The sequence below is a fragment of the Salvelinus alpinus genome, chromosome 17, assembly GCF_045679555.1.
Source record: "Salvelinus alpinus chromosome 17, SLU_Salpinus.1, whole genome shotgun sequence".
Classification (NCBI taxonomy): Eukaryota; Metazoa; Chordata; class Actinopteri; order Salmoniformes; family Salmonidae; genus Salvelinus; species Salvelinus alpinus.
The window spans coordinates 35742275-35767824 of record NC_092102.1 but is presented as its reverse complement, the minus strand read 5'-3'; the positions used below and the strand labels follow the sequence as shown (position 1 = coordinate 35767824).

At 42.3% G+C, this 25550-nt stretch overlaps 1 protein-coding gene across 14 annotated transcripts in view; it reads left to right on the top strand.

Moving 5' to 3' along the window:
• LOC139542852 (membrane-associated guanylate kinase, WW and PDZ domain-containing protein 1-like) overlaps positions 1-25550 on the top strand; it is a 224618-nt gene that overhangs the window by 123805 nt on the left and 75263 nt on the right. The gene's annotated exons all lie outside the window — the stretch shown is intronic.

Genomic DNA, 25550 nt, shown 5'->3' with positions numbered 1-25550 from the left:
ATATCTGAAACCCTACCTCTTCAAAGATATCTGAAACCCTACCTCTTCAAAGATATCTGAAACCCTACCTCTTCAAAGAGTATCTGAAACCCTACCTCTTCAGATAGTATCTGAAACCCTACCTCTTCAGATAGTATCTGAAACCCTACCTCTGCAACGAGTATCTGAAACCCTACCTCTGCAAAGAGTATCTGAAACCCTACCTCTTCAGAGAGTATCTGAAACCCTACCTCTTCAAAGAGTATCTGAAAAACTACCTCTTCAAAGATATCTGAAACCCTACCTCTTCAAAGAGTATCTGAAACCCTACCTCTTCAAAGATATCTGAAACCCTACTTCTTCAAATAGTATCTGAAACCCTACCTCTTCAGATAGTATCTGAAACCCTACCTCTGCAAGAGTATCTCAAACCCTACCTCTGCAAAGAGTATCTGAAACCCTACGTCTTCAAAGATATCTGAAACCCTACCTCTTCAAATAGCATCTGAAACCCTACCTCTTCAGAGAGTATCTGAAACCCTACCTCTTTAGAGAGTATCTGTAACCCTACCTCTTCAAAGAGTATCTGAAACCCTACCTCTTAAAAGAGTATCTGAAACCCTACCTCTTAAAAGAGTATCTGAAACCCTACCTCTTCAGAGAGTATCTGAAACCCTACCTCTTCAGAGAGTATCTGAAACCCTACCTCTTCATAGAACATCTGAAACCCTACCTCTTCAAAGAGTATCTGAAACCCTACCTCTTCAGAGAACATCTGAAACCCTACCTCTTCAGAGAACATCTGAAACCCTACCTCTTCAAAGAGTATCTGAAACCCTACCTCTTCAGAGAGTATCTGAAACCCTACCTCTTCAGAGAGTATCTGAAATCTACCTCTTCAAAGAGTATCTGAAACCCTACCTCTTCAGAGAACATCTGAAACCCTACCTCTTCAAAGAGTATCTGAAACCCTACCTCTTCAGAGAGTATCTGAAACCCTACCTCTTCAGATAGTATCTGAAACCCTACCTCTGCAACGAGTATCTGAAACCCTACCTCTGCAAAGAGTATCTGAAACCCTACCTCTTCAGAGAGTATCTGAAACCCTACCTCTTCAAAGAGTATCTGAAACCCTACCTCTTCAAAGATATCTGAAACCCTACCTCTTCAAAGAGTATCTGAAACCCTACCTCTTCAAAGATATCTAAAACCCTACCTCTTCAAAGAGTATCTGAAACCCTACCCCTTCAGAGAGTATCTGAAACCCTACCTCTTCAGAGAGTATCTGAAACCCTACCTCTTCATAGAACATCTGAAACCCTACCTCTTCAAAGAGTATCTGAAACCCTACCTCTTCAGAGAACATCTGAAACCCTACCGCTTCAAAGAGTATCTGAAACCCTACCTCTTCAGAGAACATCTGAAACCCTACCTCTTCAGAGAACATCTGAAACCCTACCTCTTCAAAGAGTATCTGAAACCCTACCTCTTCAGAGAGTATCTGAAACCCTACCTCTTCAAAGAGTATCTGAAACCCTACCTCTTCAGATAGTATCTGAAACCCTACCTCTGCAACGAGTATCTGAAACCCTACCTCTGCAAAGAGTATCTGAAACCCTACCTCTTCAGAGAGTATCTGAAACCCTACCTCTTCAAAGAGTATCTGAAACCCTACCTCTTCAAAGATATCTGAAACCCTACCTCTTCAAAGAGTATCTGAAACCCTACCTCTTCAAAGATATCTAAAACCCTACCTCTTCAAAGAGTATCTGAAACCCTACCCCTTCAGAGAGTATCTGAAACCCTACCTCTTCAGAGAGTATCTGAAACCCTACCTCTTCATAGAACATCTGAAACCCTACCTCTTCAAAGAGTATCTGAAACCCTACCTCTTCAGAGAACATCTGAAACCCTACCGCTTCAAAGAGTATCTGAAACCCTACCTCTTCAGAGAACATCTGAAACCCTACCTCTTCAGAGAACATCTGAAACCCTACCTCTTCAAAGAGTATCTGAAACCCTACCTCTTCAGAGAGTATCTGAAACCCTACCTCTTCAAAGAGTATCTGAAACCCTACCTCTTCAGAGAACATCTGAAACCCTACCTCTTCAAAGAGTATCTGAAACCCTACCTCTTCAGAGAGTATCTGAAACCCTACCTCTTCAGAGAGTATCTGAAACCCTACCTCTTCAGAGAGTATCTGAAACCCTATCTCTTCAGAGAGCGTCTGAAACCCTACCTCTTCAAAGAGCGTCTGAAACCCTACCTCTTCAAAGAGTATCTGAAACCCTACCTCTTCAAAGAGTATCTGAAACCCTACCTCTTCAAAGATATCTGAAACCCTACCTCTGCAAAGTGTATCTGAAACCATACCTCTTCAAATAGTATCTGAAACCCTACCTCTTCAAAGAGTATCTGAAACCCTACCTCTTCAAAGATATCTGAAACCCTACCTCTTCAAAGAGTATCTGAAACCCTACCTCTTCAGATAGTATCTGAAACCCTACCTCTGCAAAGAGTATATGAAACCCTACCTCTGCAAAGAGTATCTGAAACTCTACCTCTTCAGAGAGTATCTGAAACCCTACCTCTTCAAAGATATCTGAAACCCTACCTCTTCAAAGAGTATCTGAAACCCTACCTCTTCAGATAGTATCTGAAACCCTACCTCTGCAAAGAGTATCTGAAACCCTACCTCTTCAAAGAGTATCTGAAACACTACCTCTTCAGAGAGTATCTGAAACCCTACCTCTTCAAAGAGTATCTGAAACTCTACCTCTTCAAAGAGTATCTGAAACCCTACCACTTCAAAGATATCTGAAACCCTACCTCTTCAAAGAGTATCTGAAACCCTACCTCTTCAAAGATATCTGAAACGCTACCTCTTCAAAGAGTATCTGAAACCCTACCTCTGCAAAGAGTATCTGAAACCCTACCTCTGCAAAGAGTATCTGAAATCCTACCTCTGCAAAGAGTATCTGAAACCCTACCTCTTCAAAGATATCTGAAACCCTACCTCTTCAAAGATATCTGAAACCCTACCTCTTCAGAGAGTATCTGAAACCCTACCTCTTCAGAGAGTATCTGAAACCCTACCTCTTCAGAGAGTATCTGAAACCCTACCTCTTCAGAGAGTATCTGTAACCCTACCTCTTCAAAGAGTATCTGAAACCCTACCTCTTAATAGAGTATCTGAAACCCTACCTCTTAAAAGAGTATCTGAAACCCTACCTCTTCAGAGAGTATCTGAAACCCTACCTCTTCAAAGAGTATCTGAAACCCTACCTCTTCAAAGAGTATCTGAAACCCTACTTCTTCCAAGAGTATCTGAAACTCTACCTCTTCAAAGATATCTGAAACCCTACCTCTTCAAAGATATCTGAAACCCTACCTCTTCAAAGAGTATCTGAAACCCTACCTCTTCAAAGAGTATCTGAAACCCTACCTCTTCAGAGAGTATCTGAAACTCTACCTCTTCAAAGATATCTGAAACCCTACCTCTTCAAAGATATCTGAAACCCTACCTCTTCAAAGATATCTGAAACCCTACCTCTTCAAAGATATCTGAAACCCTACCTCTTCAAAGAGTATCTGAAACCCTACCTCTTCAGATAGTATCTGAAACCCTACCTCTTCAGATAGTATCTGAAACCCTACCTCTGCAACGAGTATCTGAAACCCTACCTCTGCAAAGAGTATCTGAAACCCTACCTCTTCAGAGAGTATCTGAAACCCTACCTCTTCAAAGAGTATCTGAAAAACTACCTCTTCAAAGATATCTGAAACCCTACCTCTTCAAAGAGTATCTGAAACCCTACCTCTTCAAAGATATCTGAAACCCTACTTCTTCAAATAGTATCTGAAACCCTACCTCTTCAGATAGTATCTGAAACCCTACCTCTGCAAGAGTATCTCAAACCCTACCTCTGCAAAGAGTATCTGAAACCCTACGTCTTCAAAGATATCTGAAACCCTACCTCTTCAAATAGCATCTGAAACCCTACCTCTTCAGAGATTATCTGAAACCCTACCTCTTTAGAGAGTATCTGTAACCCTACCTCTTCAAAGAGTATCTGAAACCCTACCTCTTAAAAGAGTATCTGAAACCCTACCTCTTAAAAGAGTATCTGAAACCCTACCTCTTCAGAGAGTATCTGAAACCCTACCTCTTCAGAGAGTATCTGAAACCCTACCTCTTCATAGAACATCTGAAACCCTACCTCTTCAAAGAGTATCTGAAACCCTACCTCTTCAGAGAACATCTGAAACCCTACCTCTTCAGAGAACATCTGAAACCCTACCTCTTCAAAGAGTATCTGAAACCCTACCTCTTCAGAGAGTATCTGAAACCCTACCTCTTCAGAGAGTATCTGAAATCTACCTCTTCAAAGAGTATCTGAAACCCTACCTCTTCAGAGAACATCTGAAACCCTACCTCTTCAAAGAGTATCTGAAACCCTACCTCTTCAAAGAGTATCTGAAACCCTACCTCTTCAAAGATATCTGAAACCCTACTTCTTCAAATAGTATCTGAAACCCTACCTCTTCAGATAGTATCTGAAACCCTACCTCTGCAAGAGTATCTCAAACCCTACCTCTGCAAAGAGTATCTGAAACCCTACGTCTTCAAAGATATCTGAAACCCTACCTCTTCAAATAGCATCTGAAACCCTACCTCTTCAGAGATTATCTGAAACCCTACCTCTTTAGAGAGTATCTGTAACCCTACCTCTTCAAAGAGTATCTGAAACCCTACCTCTTAAAAGAGTATCTGAAACCCTACCTCTTAAAAGAGTATCTGAAACCCTACCTCTTCAGAGAGTATCTGAAACCCTACCTCTTCAGAGAGTATCTGAAACCCTACCTCTTCATAGAACATCTGAAACCCTACCTCTTCAAAGAGTATCTGAAACCCTACCTCTTCAGAGAACATCTGAAACCCTACCTCTTCAGAGAACATCTGAAACCCTACCTCTTCAAAGAGTATCTGAAACCCTACCTCTTCAGAGAGTATCTGAAACCCTACCTCTTCAGAGAGTATCTGAAATCTACCTCTTCAAAGAGTATCTGAAACCCTACCTCTTCAGAGAACATCTGAAACCCTACCTCTTCAAAGAGTATCTGAAACCCTACCTCTTCAGAGAGTATCTGAAACCCTACCTCTTCAGATAGTATCTGAAACCCTACCTCTGCAACGAGTATCTGAAACCCTACCTCTGCAAAGAGTATCTGAAACTCTACCTCTTCAGAGAGTATCTGAAACCCTACCTCTTCAAAGAGTATCTGAAACCCTACCTCTTCAAAGATATCTGAAACCCTACCTCTTCAAAGAGTATCTGAAACCCTACCTCTTCAAAGATATCTAAAACCCTACCTCTTCAAAGAGTATCTGAAACCCTACCCCTTCAGAGAGTATCTGAAACCCTACCTCTTCAGAGAGTATCTGAAACCCTACCTCTTCATAGAACATCTGAAACCCTACCTCTTCAAAGAGTATCTGAAACCCTACCTCTTCAGAGAACATCTGAAACCCTACCGTTTCAAAGAGTATCTGAAACCCTACCTCTTCAGAGAACATCTGAAACCCTACCTCTTCAGAGAACATCTGAAACCCTACCTCTTCAAAGAGTATCTGAAACCCTACCTCTTCAGAGAGTATCTGAAACCCTACCTCTTCAAAGAGTATCTGAAACCCTACCTCTTCAGAGAACATCTGAAACCCTACCTCTTCAAAGAGTATCTGAAACCCTACCTCTTCAGAGAGTATCTGAAACCCTACCTCTTCAGAGAGTATCTGAAACCCTACCTCTTCAGAGAGTATCTGAAACCCTATCTCTTCAGAGAGCGTCTGAAACCCTACCTCTTCAAAGAGCGTCTGAAACCCTACCTCTTCAAAGAGTATCTGAAACCCTACCTCTTCAAAGAGTATCTGAAACCCTACCTCTTCAAAGAGTATCTGAAACCCTACCTCTTCAAAGATATCTGAAACCCTACCTCTGCAAAGTGTATCTGAAACCATACCTCTTCAAATAGTATCTGAAACCCTACCTCTTCAAAGAGTATCTGAAACCCTACCTCTTCAAAGATATCTGAAACCCTACCTCTTCAAAGAGTATCTGAAACCCTACCTCTTCAGATAGTATCTGAAACCCTACCTCTGCAAAGAGTATATGAAACCCTACCTCTGCAAAGAGTATCTGAAACTCTACCTCTTCAGAGAGTATCTGAAACCCTACCTCTTCAAAGATATCTGAAACCCTACCTCTTCAAAGAGTATCTGAAACCCTACCTCTTCAAAGATATCTGAAACGCTACCTCTTCAAAGAGTATCTGAAACCCTACCTCTGCAAAGAGTATCTGAAACCCTACCTCTGCAAAGAGTATCTGAAATCCTACCTCTGCAAAGAGTATCTGAAACCCTACCTCTTCAAAGATATCTGAAACCCTACCTCTTCAAAGATATCTGAAACCCTACCTCTTCAGAGAGTATCTGAAACCCTACCTCTTCAGAGAGTATCTGAAACCCTACCTCTTCAGAGAGTATCTGAAACCCTACCTCTTCAGAGAGTATCTGTAACCCTACCTCTTCAAAGAGTATCTGAAACCCTACCTCTTAATAGAGTATCTGAAACCCTACCTCTTCAGAGAGTATCTGAAACCCTACCTCTTCAAAGAGTATCTGAAACCCTACCTCTTCAAAGAGTATCTGAAACCCTACTTCTTCCAAGAGTATCTGAAACCCTACCTCTTCAAAGATATCTGAAACCCTACCTCTTCAAAGATATCTGAAACCCTACCTCTTCAAAGAGTATCTGAAACCCTACCTCTTCAAAGAGTATCTGAAACCCTACCTCTTCAGAGAGTATCTGAAACCCTACCTCTTCAAAGATATCTGAAACCCTACCTCTTCAAAGATATCTGAAACCCTACCTCTTCAAAGATATCTGAAACCCTACCTCTTCAAAGATATCTGAAACCCTACCTCTTCAAAGAGTATCTGAAACCCTACCTCTTCAGATAGTATCTGAAACCCTACCTCTTCAGATAGTATCTGAAACCCTACCTCTGCAACGAGTATCTGAAACCCTACCTCTGCAAAGAGTATCTGAAACCCTACCTCTTCAGAGAGTATCTGAAACCCTACCTCTTCAAAGAGTATCTGAAAAACTACCTCTTCAAAGATATCTGAAACCCTACCTCTTCAAAGAGTATCTGAAACCCTACCTCTTCAAAGATATCTGAAACCCTACTTCTTCAAATAGTATCTGAAACCCTACCTCTTCAGATAGTATCTGAAACCCTACCTCTGCAAGAGTATCTCAAACCCTACCTCTGCAAAGAGTATCTGAAACCCTACGTCTTCAAAGATATCTGAAACCCTACCTCTTCAAATAGCATCTGAAACCCTACCTCTTCAGAGATTATCTGAAACCCTACCTCTTTAGAGAGTATCTGTAACCCTACCTCTTCAAAGAGTATCTGAAACCCTACCTCTTAAAAGAGTATCTGAAACCCTACCTCTTAAAAGAGTATCTGAAACCCTACCTCTTCAGAGAGTATCTGAAACCCTACCTCTTCAGAGAGTATCTGAAACCCTACCTCTTCATAGAACATCTGAAACCCTACCTCTTCAAAGAGTATCTGAAACCCTACCTCTTCAGAGAACATCTGAAACCCTACCTCTTCAGAGAACATCTGAAACCCTACCTCTTCAAAGAGTATCTGAAACCCTACCTCTTCAGAGAGTATCTGAAACCCTACCTCTTCAGAGAGTATCTGAAATCTACCTCTTCAAAGAGTATCTGAAACCCTACCTCTTCAGAGAGTATCTGAAACCCTACCTCTTCAGATAGTATCTGAAACCCTACCTCTGCAACGAGTATCTGAAACCCTACCTCTGCAAAGAGTATCTGAAACTCTACCTCTTCAGAGAGTATCTGAAACCCTACCTCTTCAAAGAGTATCTGAAACCCTACCTCTTCAAAGATATCTGAAACCCTACCTCTTCAAAGAGTATCTGAAACCCTACCTCTTCAAAGATATCTAAAACCCTACCTCTTCAAAGAGTATCTGAAACCCTACCCCTTCAGAGAGTATCTGAAACCCTACCTCTTCAGAGAGTATCTGAAACCCTACCTCTTCATAGAACATCTGAAACCCTACCTCTTCAAAGAGTATCTGAAACCCTACCTCTTCAGAGAACATCTGAAACCCTACCGTTTCAAAGAGTATCTGAAACCCTACCTCTTCAGAGAACATCTGAAACCCTACCTCTTCAGAGAACATCTGAAACCCTACCTCTTCAAAGAGTATCTGAAACCCTACCTCTTCAGAGAGTATCTGAAACCCTACCTCTTCAAAGAGTATCTGAAACCCTACCTCTTCAGAGAGTATCTGAAACCCTACCTCTTCAGAGAGTATCTGAAACCCTACCTCTTCAGAGAGTATCTGAAACCCTATCTCTTCAGAGAGCGTCTGAAACCCTACCTCTTCAAAGAGCGTCTGAAACCCTACCTCTTCAAAGAGTATCTGAAACCCTACCTCTTCAAAGAGTATCTGAAACCCTACCTCTTCAAAGAGTATCTGAAACCCTACCTCTTCAAAGATATCTGAAACCCTACCTCTGCAAAGTGTATCTGAAACCATACCTCTTCAAATAGTATCTGAAACCCTACCTCTTCAAAGAGTATCTGAAACCCTACCTCTTCAAAGATATCTGAAACCCTACCTCTTCAAAGAGTATCTGAAACCCTACCTCTTCAGATAGTATCTGAAACCCTACCTCTGCAAAGAGTATATGAAACCCTACCTCTGCAAAGAGTATCTGAAACTCTACCTCTTCAGAGAGTATCTGAAACCCTACCTCTTCAAAGATATCTGAAACCCTACCTCTTCAAAGAGTATCTGAAACCCTACCTCTTCAAAGAGTATCTGAAACCCTACCTCTTCAAAGAGTATCTGAAACACTACCTCTTCAGAGAGTATCTGAAACCCTACCTCTTCAAAGAGTATCTGAAACTCTACCTCTTCAAAGAGTATCTGAAACCCTACCACTTCAAAGATATCTGAAACCCTACCTCTTCAAAGAGTATCTGAAACCCTACCTCTTCAAAGATATCTGAAACCCTACCTCTTCAAAGAGTATCTGAAACCCTACCTCTGCAAAGAGTATCTGAAACCCTACCTCTGCAAAGAGTATCTGAAATCCTACCTCTGCAAAGAGTATCTGAAACCCTACCTCTTCAAAGATATCTGAAACCCTACCTCTTCAAAGATATCTGAAACCCTACCTCTTCAGAGAGTATCTGAAACCCTACCTCTTCAGAGAGTATCTGAAACCCTACCTCTTCAGAGAGTATCTGTAACCCTACCTCTTCAAAGAGTATCTGAAACCCTACCTCTTAATAGAGTATCTGAAACCCTACCTCTTAAAAGAGTATCTGAAACCCTACCTCTTCAGAGAGTATCTGAAACCCTACCTCTTCAGAGAATATCTGAAACCCTACCTCTTCAGAGAGTATCTGAAACCCTACCTCTTCATAGAACATCTGAAACCCTACCTCTTCAAAGAGTATCTGAAACCCTACCTCTTCAGATAGTATCTGAAACCCTACCTCTTCAGATAGTATCTGAAACCCTACCTCTGCAACGAGTATCTGAAACCCTACCTCTGCAAAGAGTATCTGAAACCCTACCTCTTCAGAGAGTATCTGAAACCCTACCTCTTCAAAGAGTATCTGAAAAACTACCTCTTCAAAGATATCTGAAACCCTACCTCTTCAAAGAGTATCTGAAACCCTACCTCTTCAAAGATATCTGAAACCCTACTTCTTCAAATAGTATCTGAAACCCTACCTCTTCAGATAGTATCTGAAACCCTACCTCTGCAAGAGTATCTCAAACCCTACCTCTGCAAAGAGTATCTGAAACCCTACGTCTTCAAAGATATCTGAAACCCTACCTCTTCAAATAGCATCTGAAACCCTACCTCTTCAGAGATTATCTGAAACCCTACCTCTTTAGAGAGTATCTGTAACCCTACCTCTTCAAAGAGTATCTGAAACCCTACCTCTTAAAAGAGTATCTGAAACCCTACCTCTTAAAAGAGTATCTGAAACCCTACCTCTTCAGAGAGTATCTGAAACCCTACCTCTTCAGAGAGTATCTGAAACCCTACCTCTTCATAGAACATCTGAAACCCTACCTCTTCAAAGAGTATCTGAAACCCTACCTCTTCAGAGAACATCTGAAACCCTACCTCTTCAGAGAACATCTGAAACCCTACCTCTTCAAAGAGTATCTGAAACCCTACCTCTTCAGAGAGTATCTGAAACCCTACCTCTTCAGAGAGTATCTGAAATCTACCTCTTCAAAGAGTATCTGAAACCCTACCTCTTCAGAGAACATCTGAAACCCTACCTCTTCAAAGAGTATCTGAAACCCTACCTCTTCAGAGAGTATCTGAAACCCTACCTCTTCAGATAGTATCTGAAACCCTACCTCTGCAACGAGTATCTGAAACCCTACCTCTGCAAAGAGTATCTGAAACTCTACCTCTTCAGAGAGTATCTGAAACCCTACCTCTTCAAAGAGTATCTGAAACCCTACCTCTTCAAAGATATCTGAAACCCTACCTCTTCAAAGAGTATCTGAAACCCTACCTCTTCAAAGATATCTAAAACCCTACCTCTTCAAAGAGTATCTGAAACCCTACCCCTTCAGAGAGTATCTGAAACCCTACCTCTTCAGAGAGTATCTGAAACCCTACCTCTTCATAGAACATCTGAAACCCTACCTCTTCAAAGAGTATCTGAAACCCTACCTCTTCAGAGAACATCTGAAACCCTACCGTTTCAAAGAGTATCTGAAACCCCACCTCTTCAGAGAACATCCTGAAACCCTACCTCTTCAGAGAACATCTGAAACCCTACCTCTTCAAAGAGTATCTGAAACCCTACCTCTTCAGAGAGTATCTGAAACCCTACCTCTTCAAAGAGTATCTGAAACCCTACCTCTTCAGAGAACATCTGAAACCCTACCTCTTCAAAGAGTATCTGAAACCCTACCTCTTCAGAGAGTATCTGAAACCCTACCTCTTCAGAGAGTATCTGAAACCCTACCTCTTCAGAGAGTATCTGAAACCCTATCTCTTCAGAGAGCGTCTGAAACCCTACCTCTTCAAAGAGCGTCTGAAACCCTACCTCTTCAAAGAGTATCTGAAACCCTACCTCTTCAAAGAGTATCTGAAACCCTACCTCTTCAAAGAGTATCTGAAACCCTACCTCTTCAAAGATATCTGAAACCCTACCTCTGCAAAGTGTATCTGAAACCATACCTCTTCAAATAGTATCTGAAACCCTACCTCTTCAAAGAGTATCTGAAACCCTACCTCTTCAAAGATATCTGAAACCCTACCTCTTCAAAGAGTATCTGAAACCCTACCTCTTCAGATAGTATCTGAAACCCTACCTCTGCAAAGAGTATATGAAACCCTACCTCTGCAAAGAGTATCTGAAACTCTACCTCTTCAGAGAGTATCTGAAACCCTACCTCTTCAAAGATATCTGAAACCCTACCTCTTCAAAGAGTATCTGAAACCCTACCTCTTCAAAGAGTATCTGAAACCCTACCTCTTCAAAGAGTATCTGAAACACTACCTCTTCAGAGAGTATCTGAAACCCTACCTCTTCAAAGAGTATCTGAAACTCTACCTCTTCAAAGAGTATCTGAAACCCTACCACTTCAAAGATATCTGAAACCCTACCTCTTCAAAGAGTATCTGAAACCCTACCTCTTCAAAGATATCTGAAACCCTACCTCTTCAAAGAGTATCTGAAACCCTACCTCTGCAAAGAGTATCTGAAACCCTACCTCTGCAAAGAGTATCTGAAATCCTACCTCTGCAAAGAGTATCTGAAACCCTACCTCTTCAAAGATATCTGAAACCCTACCTCTTCAAAGATATCTGAAACCCTACCTCTTCAGAGAGTATCTGAAACCCTACCTCTTCAGAGAGTATCTGAAACCCTACCTCTTCAGAGAGTATCTGTAACCCTACCTCTTCAAAGAGTATCTGAAACCCTACCTCTTAATAGAGTATCTGAAACCCTACCTCTTAAAAGAGTATCTGAAACCCTACCTCTTCAGAGAGTATCTGAAACCCTACCTCTTCAGAGAATATCTGAAACCCTACCTCTTCAGAGAGTATCTGAAACCCTACCTCTTCATAGAACATCTGAAACCCTACCTCTTCAAAGAGTATCTGAAACCCTACCTCTTCAGAGAACATCTGAAACCCTACCTCTTCAAAGAGTATCTGAAACCCTACCTCTTCAGAGAGTATCTGAAACTCTACCTCTTCAGAGAACATCTGAAACCCTACCTCTTCAAAGAGTATCTGAAACCCTACCTCTTCAGAGAGTATCTGAAACCCTACCTCTTCAGAGAGTATCTGAAACCCTACCTCTTAAAAGAGTATCTGAAACCCTACCTCTTCAGAGAGTATCTGAAACCCTACCTCTTCAGAGAATATCTGAAACCCTACCTCTTCATAGAACATCTGAAACCCTACCTCTTCAAAGAGTATCTGAAACCCTACCTCTTCAGAGAACATCTGAAACCCTACCTCTTCAAAGAGTATCTGAAACCCTACCTCTTCAGAGAGTATCTGAAACTCTACCTCTTCAGAGAACATCTGAAACCCTACCTCTTCAAAGAGTATCTGAAACCCTACCTCTTCAGAGAGTATCTGAAACCCTACCTCTTCAGAGAGTATCTGAAACCCTACCTCTTCAGAGAGTATCTGTAACCCTACCTCTTCAAAGAGCATCTGAAACCCTACCTCTTCAAAGAGTATCTGAAACCTTACCTCTTCAAATAGTATCTGAAACCCTACCTCTTCAAACAGTATCTGAAACCCGACCTCTTCAAAGAGTATCTGAAACCCGACCTCTTCAAAGAGTATCTGAAACCCTACCTCTTCAAAGAGTATCTGAAACCCTACCTCTTCAGAGAGTATCTGAAACCCTACCTCTTCAAAGAACATCTGAAACCCTACCTCTTCAAAGAGTATCTGAAACCCTACCTCTTCAAAGAGTATCTGTAACCCTACCTCTTCAAAGATATCTGAAACCCTACATCGTCAAAGATATCTGAAACCCTACCTCTTCAGAGTATCTGAAACCCTACCTCTTCAGAGAGTATCTGAAAACCTACCTCTTCAGAGAACATCTGAAACCCTACCTCTTCAGAGAACATTTGAAACCCTACCTCTTCAAAGAGTATCTGAAACTCTACCTCTTCAAAGAGTATCTGAAACCCTACCTCTTCAGAGAACATCTGAAACCCTACCTCTTCAAAGAGTATCTGAAACCCTACCTCTTCAGAGAGTATCTGAAACCCTACCTCTTCAGAGAGTATCTGACACCCTACCTCTTCAGAGAGTATCTGAAACCCTACCTCTTCAGAGAGTGTCTGAAACCCTACCTCTTCAAAGAGCGTCTGAAACCCTACTTCTTCAAAGAGTATCTGAAACCCTACCTCTTCAAAGAGTATCTGAAACCCTACCTCTTCAAAGATATCTGAAACCCTACCTCTGCAAAGTGTATCTGAAACCATACCTCTTCAAATAGTATCTGAAACCCTACCTCTTCAAAGAGTATCTGAAACCCTACCTCTTCAAAGATATCTGAAACCCTACCTCTTCAAAGAGTATCTGAAACCCTACCTCTTCAGAGAGTATCTGAAACCCTACCTCTGCAAAGAGTATCTGAAACCCTACCTCTGCAAAGAGTATCTGAAACCCTACCTCTTCAGAGAGTATCTGAAACCCTACCTCTTCAAAGAGTATCTGAAACACTACCTCTTCAGAGAGTATCTGAAACCCTACCTCTTCAAAGAGTATCTGAAACCCTACCTCTTCAAAGAGTATCTGAAACCCTACCACTTCAAAGATATCTGAAACCCTACCTCTTCAAAGAGTATCTGAAACCCTACCTCTTCAAAGATATCTGAAACCCTACCTCTTCAAAGAGTATCTGAAACCCTACCTCTGCAAAGAGTATCTGAAACCCTACCTCTTCAAAGATATCTGAAACCCTACCTCTTCAAAGATATCTGAAACCCTACCTCTTCAGAGAGTATCTGAAACCCTACCTCTTCAGAGAGTATCTGAAACCCTACCTCTTCAGAGAGTATCTGTAACCCTACCTCTTCAAAGAGTATCTGAAACCCTACCTCTTAAAAGAGTATCTGAAACCCTACCTCTTAAAAGAGTATCTGAAACCCTACCTCTTCAGAGAGTATCTGAAACCCTACCTCTTCAGAGAGTATCTGAAACCCTACCTCTTCAGAGAGTATCTGAAACCCTACCTCTTCAAAGAGTATCTGAAACCCTACCACTTCAAAGATATCTGAAACCCTACCTCTTCAAAGAGCATCTGAAACCCTACCTCTTCAAAGAGTATCTGAAACCCTAACTCTTCAAAGAGTATCTGAAACCCTAACGCTTCAAAGAGTATCTGAAACCCTACCTCTTCAAAGATATCTGAAACCCTACCTCTTCAAAGAGTATCTGAAACCTTACCTCTTCAAATAGTATCTGAAACCCTACCTCTTCAAAGATTATCTGAAACCCTACCTCTTCAAAGAGTATCTGAAACCCGATCTCTTCAAAGAGTATCTGAAACCCTACCTCTTCAAAGAGTATCTGAAACCCTACCTCTTCAGAGAGTATCTGAAACCCTACCTCTTCAAAGAACATCTGAAACCCTACCTCTTCAAAGAGTATCTGAAACCCTACCTCTTCAAAGAGTATCTGTAACCCTACCTCTTCAAAGAGCATCTGAAACACTACATCGTCAAAGATATCTGAAACCCTACCTCTTCAAAGAGTATCTGAAACCCTACCTCTTCAGAGAGTATCTGAAAACCTACCTCTTCAGAGAACATCTGAAACCCTACCTCTTCAGAGAACATTTGAAACCCTACCTCTTCAAAGAGTATCTGAAACTCTACCTCTTCAAAGAGTATCTGAAACTCTACCTCTTCAAAGAGTATCTGAAACCCTACCTCTTCAAAGATATCTGAAACTCTACCTCTTCAAAGATATCTGAAACCCTACCTCTTCAAAGAGTATCTGAAACCTTACCTCTTCAAAGAGTATCTGAAACCCTAACGCTTCAAAGAGTATCTGAAACCCTACCTCTTCAAAGATATCTGAAACCCTACCTCTTCAAAGAGTATCTGAAACCTTACCTCTTCAAATAGTATCTGAAACCCTACCTCTTCAAAGATTATCTGAAACCCTACCTCTTCAAAGAGTATCTGAAACCCGATCTCTTCAAAGAGTATCTGAAACCCTACCTCTTCAAAGAGTATCTGAAACCCTACCTCTTCAGAGAGTATCTGAAACCCTACCTCTTCAAAGAACATCTGAAACCCTACCTCTTCAAAGAGTATCTGAAACCCTACCTCTTCAAAGAGTATCTGTAACCCTACCTCTTCAAAGAGCATCTGAAACACTACATCGTCAAAGATATCTGAAACCCTACCTCTTCAAAGAGTATCTGAAACCCTACCTCTTCAGAGAGTATCTGAAAACCTACCTCTTCAGAGAACATCTGAAACCCTACCTCTTCAGAGAACATTTGAAACCCTACCTCTTCAAAGAGTATCTGAAACTCTACCTCTTCAAAGAGTATCTGAAACTCTACCTCTTCAAAGAGTATCTGAAACCCTACCTCTTCAAAGATATCTGAAACCCTACCTCTTCAAAGATATCTGAAACCCTACCTCTTCAAAGAGTATCTAGTAGCACTGACTTTGCTGATAACTTCTCGGAGGAAAACAGGTATTACTACAACTGTGATATGTGGTTGTCTCACCTAGCTATCTTAAGATGAATGCACTAACTGTAAGTCACTCTGCTAAATGACTAAAATGGAGGTGTAAAATGTTTAAAGCATATTTTAATTCTATACCTGATGACAGGCATTGGACAACCCGTTGTTTTGCCTGCCTTGAGACATAGCTAAAGTCTAATGTTATGTACACAGACAGAGAGCGAGAGAAAGCTTTCGATGATGCTGCTGCTGCTGCTCAGTGGCAGCGTGTGGAAACAATGTTGATGACATAACAGATGCACAGACAGGCTTGCCTAAGCCCCCTCATCCTTTTAGCAGGGCTGCGATGCCTCACACCTCAAACAAACACACAGACGTGTTGGTACTGGAGAGGGGTTTACGTACCCATTAGGTGAGGGATGGGCAACTTTTATGGGGGTGGGGCCCCCAAAAAATCTAAATCATCATGTGGGGCCGCAGTGGCTCGTGGTTCTGCATACCCACATCCATAGCCACGCAGTCTGAGCAGGCCCTAGCCTTTTAGATAGCTGGCCACTAGACTCAATCTAAAACATTTTGGCTGACATGGCTAATTGAGTGACTGTCAGTGACGGACGTAGCGATAGAAGAACTGCTGATGCACAACCAAATATTGAAATTGCACCTTGTGTATTTTATTATTCTAACTCTCAACAGTAAGTTGAGACCCCGATTGAGACCCTGTCCACCCCGCCCCCCAAAAAAGGGCCACCAGTTGCCCATCCCTGCTTTTCCTGTCGCCTGCGATCCTGGCTGTCATGTCTCTCTCACTCTCTCTCTCTTTTTAAAACGTCTATCTCTTCCTTTCTCTTTCTCTGCTCCCTCTCACTGACTTGCCTAGTTAAATAAAATAAAATATTCCCACTGCCACAGTCTACCATTCGGCACCAGCTCCTTCCATCCCCCTGGGGTGATGTCGAGGCTGCTGATTGGACGATCAGCGTTCCATTTCCTAACCTTCCCCAGGAGCAGGAGAACATCAGCAGTGTCCGCAGCACCTTGTTACACCTAGTGGCATATGCTGCTACCGCTAATACCAGAGGAAAGAGAGAGCGAGGAGGGAGAGAAAAGAGAAAGGGGTAGAGAGATGACTTAATAGAGATAGGGAAAGTAAAATAATAAATCTTATTTTATTTGTCACACTTTACCGTGAAATGGTTACTAACGAGCTATTGCCCAACAATGAGTTAAAGTAAGAAAAAAAAGCAAATAAAAGGGTCAAAAGGAAATAGAAAAACACAATAAAATAATAATAATGAGGAGTACCGGTACCGAGTCAATGTGCAGGGTTACCAGGTAGTTGCAACTAGCTCATCCATGTTTCTCAAACATACAATTTTGAAGTTGTTGTAAACTTAACATTTTGTGTTAAAGGTTAAGTTTAGGCATTAATTCCGAAATCTTAAGGTTATCGGAATAATCCCGGAACATGTGCTAGCAAAACAGTCCTGTAGCTTAGCATCCGCTTCTTCGGACCACTTCCATATTGAGCATGTCATTGGTACTTCCTGTTTGAGTTTTTACTTGTAAGCGGGAGTCAGGAGGATATCATTATGGTCAGATTTGCCAAATGGAGGGTGAGGGAGAGCTTTGTATGTGTCTCTGTGTGTGGAGTAAAGGTGATCGAAAGTTTTTCGCCTCTAGTTGCACAGGTGACATGCTGATAAAAATGTGGTAAAACGGATTTCAGTTTTCCTGCGTTGAATCACCGGCCACTAGGAGTGCCGCCTCTGGGTGAGCATTTAGTTGTTTGCTCATGGTCCTATACAGCTTGTTGAGTGCGGTCTTGTGGTGGTAAATAGACAGCTACGTATGGTCTCCAGTTTATCATGAGGTATTCTAACTAATTCGAGCAGAACCTTGAGACTTCCTTATTATTACAGAGCGCTCATCAGCTGTTGTTAAGAAAGAGAACCCCCCCCCCTGATCTTCCCGATGCTATAATTCTGTCCTGCCGGTGTATAGAAAAACCAGCTAGATTTATATTTTCCATGTCCTTGTTCAGCCACGACTCGGTGAAACATAGGATATTAGATTTGTTCTGATCACGTTCGTAGGATAGTCTCAAACGGAGCTCATCCAATTTATTATCCAGTAATTGCACACTCGCCAAGGGCAGAGGCGGTTTATCCACTCTCCGGCGTAGTCTTTTCAGGTATCTCACACGCCGGCCTCTATAGCGCCGCCTCCTCCTCCATCGAGTGTCAGGATTTGGGCCTGGTCCAGGATAATCAATATGTCCTTCGCCTCTGACTCATTGAAGTAGAAGTCCTCATCCAAATTGAGGTTAGTGAAAGCTGTTCTGATGTCCAGAGAGAGGAGGAGCGAGATGGCTAGAGAGAGGGATGGGCTGAAATTCACTTGAGAGTGGGAGAGGAGGAGAGAGAAGAGAGTATACAGGATAGAAACATTCCACATATCCTCTCTATGTGTTAATGTATTACATTTAGCAGACACTTTTATCCAGAGCGACTTACAGGAGCAATTAGAGTTAAGTGCCTCGCTCAAGGGCACGTCGCTCTTAACGGCGAGGCTACCTGTCGTATCTGTTGTCTAGTGAAGCTGGAGCTGGCTATGGGCAATTCCATGGTAACAGAGTGATGCTCAGAGTGAGACTCAGATTTTTCACTTTAAAATATATGTCAAACAAAAACCAATGATTGCAAAGTAAAATATTTTTTGTTAAATTTTCAGTGGAAATTGTTAAATGTTGTCCTTGTGTTGAGAGTTATATGGTTTGTTTAACTTTGCAATCGTGGTTATCCCTATGCTTCTGAAATATCCTCAGTCGTGGTACTGAAAATGAGACAATCCATTTCCTTTCATTTGAAATATTGCCTAATCATAATAATATTATATTTGACATATAACCTAATCATAATAATATTATATTTGACATAGCCTAATCATACTAATAATTTAAGCAAGGGCACAGTCCTATTTTTAGGTCATCATGACTGATTTTTTTTATGGTAGTCCATTCTAAAGCTTTCTACACAGAGCATAATTCACTGTGCTGCATGGTGTTTTATCTCTTAGGTTCTGCATTTCACATGCTAGTAATCACTTAACGTAATTAATCCAGGCTCTGACAGGTAAAATGTATAACTGGCTAACGGTGGCGTGAGGTTGTTGGTATCAGATCTCTGGGGAGAGAGGTTATGTCTCCTGTGTTGACGCTGCTGTAAACAGGATACGGATACTAACAGGTACTCATCATGTTAACACAAAGTCAAAATCGGCCAGACACTAGAATGTGTGTGTTACTCTGCCAGGCTTTATGATGTGCTACTACACTGTACTGTACAGTATGTGTCATAGGTTGGTCATTAAACACTCAGTTCCTCAGCCTATAGTCTACATTACACACACACACACACACACACACACACACACACACACACACACACACACACACACACACACACACACACACACACACACACACACACACACACACACACACACACACACACACACACACACACACACACACACACACACACACACACACACACACACACACACACACACACACACACACACGCACACACACCCTACCATTTATATGCAGATAACTATTTAATCTGTCATCTTTTCTTGCACACTGGAAGTGCAACATGTAATACCCCTCTTGTTGTCCTTAGCAACAGGACTGAGACTGGCTGTTGCAGCGAGGCTGTAGCTGTCTAGTTCTACTGTATGTGTCTGTTCTCTGTTCTGGGGCAGGTGTTTGTGGCTGGGTATATTTCTCTCTCACACCTCAGGGGTCATTAATAATTACCCTCAGTAGTTACTGTTGTTCAAACAGTTAAGCAGCGTTTCCCAAACTCCTTTTTTGTCCTAACACTACAAAGCTGATTCAAATAATCAAAGCTTGACGTTTTGTAGATTTTTTTAATCAACTGTGTACTGCTAGGACAAAACCCAAAATGGGGTACACAGGACCGAGTTTGAGAACCTTGAGTTAAAGGGATAATTTACCCCCTATTACTGTAAGAGGAGGTTAGGCTGAAAACAGTAGTGATAGACCATTCACTGGATCCTACTTAGTTTATCTTACTGTATTTAGTTTAGTTTATCTTACTGTATTTAGTTTAGTTTATCTTACTGTATTTAGTTTAGTTTATCTTACTGTATTTAGTTTAGTTTATCTTACTGTATTTAGGAACAAATGACCATTAGTATAGATATTCCTGATTAATAGTCTCTGCTGAAATGGTTATGTATGCTGTATACTCCGTTTCCTTTCCATACAAGAAACTGGAACTTTTCACGACTTGACAAATAATCATTCCATTGATGCTGAGTGGCTTGGGAAGTTGATTAGTGCTGGGGCCAAGCCTGAGTTAGTCCCAGTCATTGTTCTTGTCGTTTCAGAGAATAGAAAGGAGGGACATAGATAGTAATGAGGCCAAGCCTTTCCTCACTGAGCCTTTTGTCTTCCTGTTGTCTGCTGCCTGCCTGTCTGCTGCCTGCCTGTCTGCCTCCTGCCTACCTGCCTGCTGCTTGCCTACTTGTCTGCCTGCTTGTCTGCCTGCTTGTCTGCCTGCTGCTTGCCTGCTGCCTGCCTGCTGTCTGCCTGCTGCCTGCTTGTCTGCCTGCTTGCCTGCCTGCTTGTCTGCGTGCCTGCTTACCTGCTTGTCTGCCTGCTGCCTGCTTGTCTGCCTGCTTGTCTGTCTGTCTGCCTGAAGAATCCATTATGTCATCTAATTCCAGTGGTTCACTCTGCAAATGAGAGCTCTACTGACATTAGGGTTTGAATTTAAAAAGGAACTTGTAACTCCCATTTTGAAAAAGGTTTTATGGTTTTTAAGCTGACAGTGATGACGAAGCATTTTTAGCCTTTCTAAAAAAAAGAATGAACACAGATATTTGACTGCTTTGAAAAGAGAGAGGTTTGTGCCCTTAACTCTATATTTAGAGCATCCTTCCTGTAGCAGAACTTCGACTGGGAGGGGTTTAAGTGAAAAACATTGGTTTGGACCAATTGATTATTGTTACAGAATCACATAGAGGAAAAGCTCAATCAGCACACCTGCATTAGTCACCCCATCAGATACCCCCAGTGTAGGGATACTACCAGGGACAAACAACTCCTCCACTCCCTCTACAGTAGAGATTAGAACACATTGTGACACAGACATATATATATCACCAAGGGACTTTGTACGTCAACAACGATGACTCAAACTCCCAACAAACTGTATTTTCCCTCCATAGTGTCTGTGATGCATACAGAGCAGAGAAGCAGTATAATCCCAGTACATTTTCCAAGTAGGTGATTCATCGTAGGGTATTGTATGGCTATTTGGTTGGGAGTATGAAACCATTATTGTCTCTGTCATCTAGAAGGCCACTGAGATTTTTTTACCTTTATTTAACTAGGCAAGTCAGTTAAGAACAAATTCTTAATTACAATGACGGCCTACCATTGAACAGTGAGTTAACTGCCTGGCAGAATGACAGATTTTTACCTTGTCAGCTCGAGGATTCGATACAGCAACCTTTCGGTAACTGGCCCAACGTTCTAACCACTAGGCAGCCTGCCGGCCTAAAAGAGAGAGAAGAAGAGAAGAGCCCCTGAATCTTACAGGAAGTAAACACAGTGCGGCTTTGGTTCTGGACGACAACTTTGAACTCTTACCAAGCTGTGTGTGCGTGCCTGCCTCCCTGACTGTGTGTGAGAGTGTGTCATGACTGTCGTACTCACAGATGAGTTAGGACTTCCGTCAACCATCTGCCAGGTGTGTGATGGCTTTGCCTCTGTAAAGAGAGGAACACAATGACCCCTGTCTCTGTTGTCTTCTGACAACTCCCTTCCACTGTAATTATACTGAGGCTCTCTCTGTGTGTGTGTGTGTGTGTGTGTGTGTGTGTGTGTGTGTGTGTGTGTGTGTGTGTGTGTGTGTGTGTGTGTGTGTGTGTGTGTGTGTGTGTGTGTGTGTGTGTGTGTGTGTGAGCTCCCTGCCGTTGTAATGATCTGTGGGCTCTTTTGTACAAAACAACTCTCAGATAGAGAGAACTCCAGTTCACTAATCATTAACCAAGAGACTGACTCTGGTTAGCTAGCATATCATAGCTGTTAACATTTTGACATTAGCCAACCTGTTAATTGTAAATATGGCCAGATGGTTGATATTGAGAACGGTGCTAACTTTAAAGGTGCAGGCCGGAAGGGTAAAATGAATTGACCAGATGTAGTAGAAAGTCATCTCCTCTGAATAGCCCACACAGTTGTTGTGTTTTTGTCAGACCATTATGTGTAACGACATTGTAAAGGAGATTTTCAGGGAGACACCTCCTGCACAGAAAGAGAGAAAATGTCTAATTTGAGTTGAATTATTCTTGCTTACAGATAAAACTGAAAAAATGCAGAATTTACATTATTAATAATTGCAAAACACAAATTTAAAATCCATAACACATACTACGTGACATGAATAGAATACAGAACACTTGAATCATTACAGGACATTTTCATGATGAAAATTGAAATGTTAAAATGTGATTGTAAAAAATAACATTTTTGGTAAAACCATTTAAGAGCGAGACTTATTATACAGTCTGACAGCAGTGGGTAAAGTGGCGTTTCACAGGCGGTTCGTACACGCAGTTATACAGGACAGTTATACAGGGCAGTCATACAGGGCAGTTACACAGGGCAGTTACACAGGACAGTTACACATGGCAGTTACACAGGTCAGTTATACAGGGCAGTTATACAGGGCAGTTACACAGGACAGTTATACAGGGCAGTCATACAGGGCAGTTACACAGGGCAGTTACACAGGACAGTTATACAGGACAGTTATACAGGGCAGTTACACAGGACGGTTACACAGGACAGTTACACAGGGCAGTTACACGGGACAGTTATACAGGGCAGTTATACAGGGCAGTTACACAGGGCAGTCATACAGGGCAGTCACACAGGGCAGTTACACAGGGCAGTTACACAGGACAGTTATACAGGGCAGTTATACAGGGCAGTTACACAGGACAGTTACACAGGACAGTTACACAGGACAGTTACACAGGACAGTTATACAGGGCAGTTATACAGGACAGCTATACAGGACAGTTACACAGGACAGTTACACAGGACAGTTATACAGGACAGTTATACAGGACAGTTACACAGGACAGTTACACAGGACAGTTATACAGGACAGTTATACAGGACAGTTACACAGGACAGTTACACAGGACAGTTATACAGGACAGTTATACAGGACAGTTACACAGGGCAGTTACACAGGACAGTTATACAGGACAGTTACACAGGGCAATTATACAGGACAGTTACACAGAGCAGTTATACAGGACAGTTATACAGGGCAGTTATACAGGGCAGTTATACAGGACAGTTATACAGGACATTTATACAGGGCAGTTATACAGGGCAGTTATACAGGGCAGTTATACAGGACAGTTATACAGGGCAGTTATACAGGACAGTTACACAGGACAGTTATACAGGGCAGTTACACAGGGCAGTTATACAGGGCAGTTATACAGGGCAGTTATACAGGGCAGTTACACAGGACAGTTATACAGGGCAGTTATACAGGGCAGTTATACAGGGCAGTTACACAGGACAGTTATACAGGACAGTTATACAGGGCAGTTATACAGGACAGTTACACAGGGCAGTTATACAGGACAGTTACACAGGGCAGTTACACAAGGCAGTTACACAGGACAGTTACACAGGACAGTTATACAGGGCAGTTATACAGGGCAGTTATACAGGGCAGTTATACAGGGCAGTTATACAGGGCAGTTACACAGGGCAGTTACACAGGGCAGTTACACAGGGCAGTTATACAGGGCAGTTATACAGGGCAGTTACACAGGGCAGTTACACAGGGCGGTTATACAGGACGGTTATACAGGGCAGTTACACAGGGCAATTATACAGGGCAGTTACACAGGACGGTTATACAGGGCAGTTACACAGGGCAGTTACACAGGACAGTTATACAGGGCAGTTACACAGGACAGTTACACAGGGCAGTTACACAGGACAGTTATACAGGCAGTTACACAGGACAGTTATACAGGGCAGTTACACAGGACAGTTACACATGACAGTTACACAGGGCAGTTACACAGGACAGTTACACAGGGCAGTTACACAGGACAGTTACACAGGGCAGTTACACAGGACAGTTATACAGGCAGTTACACAGGGCAGTTATACAGGGCAGTTACACAGGACAGTTACACAGGACAGTTACACAGGACAGTTACACAGGGCAGTTACACAGGACAGTTACACAGGGCAGTTACACAGGACAGTTACACAGGGCAGTTACACAGGACAGTTATACAGGCAGTTGCACAGGACAGTTATACAGGGCAGTTACAAAGGACAGTTACACAGGACAGTTACACAGGACAGTTACACAGGTCAGTTACACAGGGCAGTTACACAGGGCAGTTATACAGGGGAGTTATACAGGACAGTTACACAGGGCAGTTACACAGGACAGTTACACAGGGCAGTTACACAGGGCAGTTACACAGGACAGTTATACAGGCAGTTACACAGGACAGTTATACAGGGCAGTTACACAGGGCAGTTACACAGGACAGTTATACAGGCAGTTACAAAGGACAGTTATACAGGACAGTTATACAGGACAGTTATACAGGACAGTTATACAGGACAGTTACACAGGGCAGTTACACAGGACAGTTACACAGGACAGTTACACAGGACAGTTACACATGACAGTTATACAGGACAGTTATACAGGACAGTTACACAGGGCAGTTACACATGGCAGTTATACAGGGCAGTTATACAGGCAGTTACACAGGACAGTTATACAGGACAGTTATACAGGACAGTTATACAGGGCAGTCATACAGGACAGTTACACAGGGCAGTTATACAGGGCAGTTATACAGGACAGTTATACAGGACAGTTACACAGGGCAGTTACACAGGACAGTTACACAGGACAGTTACACAGGGCAATTATACAGGCAGTTACACAGGACAGTTATACAGGACAGTTACACAGGACAGTTACACAGGGCAGTTACACAGGACAGTTACACAGGACAGTTACACAGGACAGTTACACAGGACAGTTACACAGGACAGTTATACAGGACAGTTACACAGGGCAGTTACACAGGACAGTTATACAGGACAGTTACACAGGGCAATTATACAGGACAGTTACACAGAGCAGTTATACAGGACAGTTATACAGGGCAGTTATACAGGGCAGTTATACAGGACAGTTATACAGGACATTTATACAGGGCAGTTATACAGGGCAGTTATACAGGGCAGTTATACAGGACAGTTATACAGGGCAGTTATACAGGACAGTTACACAGGACAGTTATACAGGGCAGTTACACAGGGCAGTTATACAGGGCAGTTATACAGGGCAGTTATACAGGGCAGTTACACAGGACAGTTATACAGGGCAGTTATACAGGGCAGTTATACAGGGCAGTTACACAGGACAGTTACACAGGGCAGTTATACAGGACAGTTACACAGGGCAGTTACACAGGGCAGTTACACAGGACAGTTACACAGGACAGTTATACAGGGCAGTTATACAGGGCAGTTATACAGGGCAGTTATACAGGGCAGTTATACAGGGCAGTTACACAGGGCAGTTACACAGGGCAGTTACACAGGGCAGTTATACAGGGCA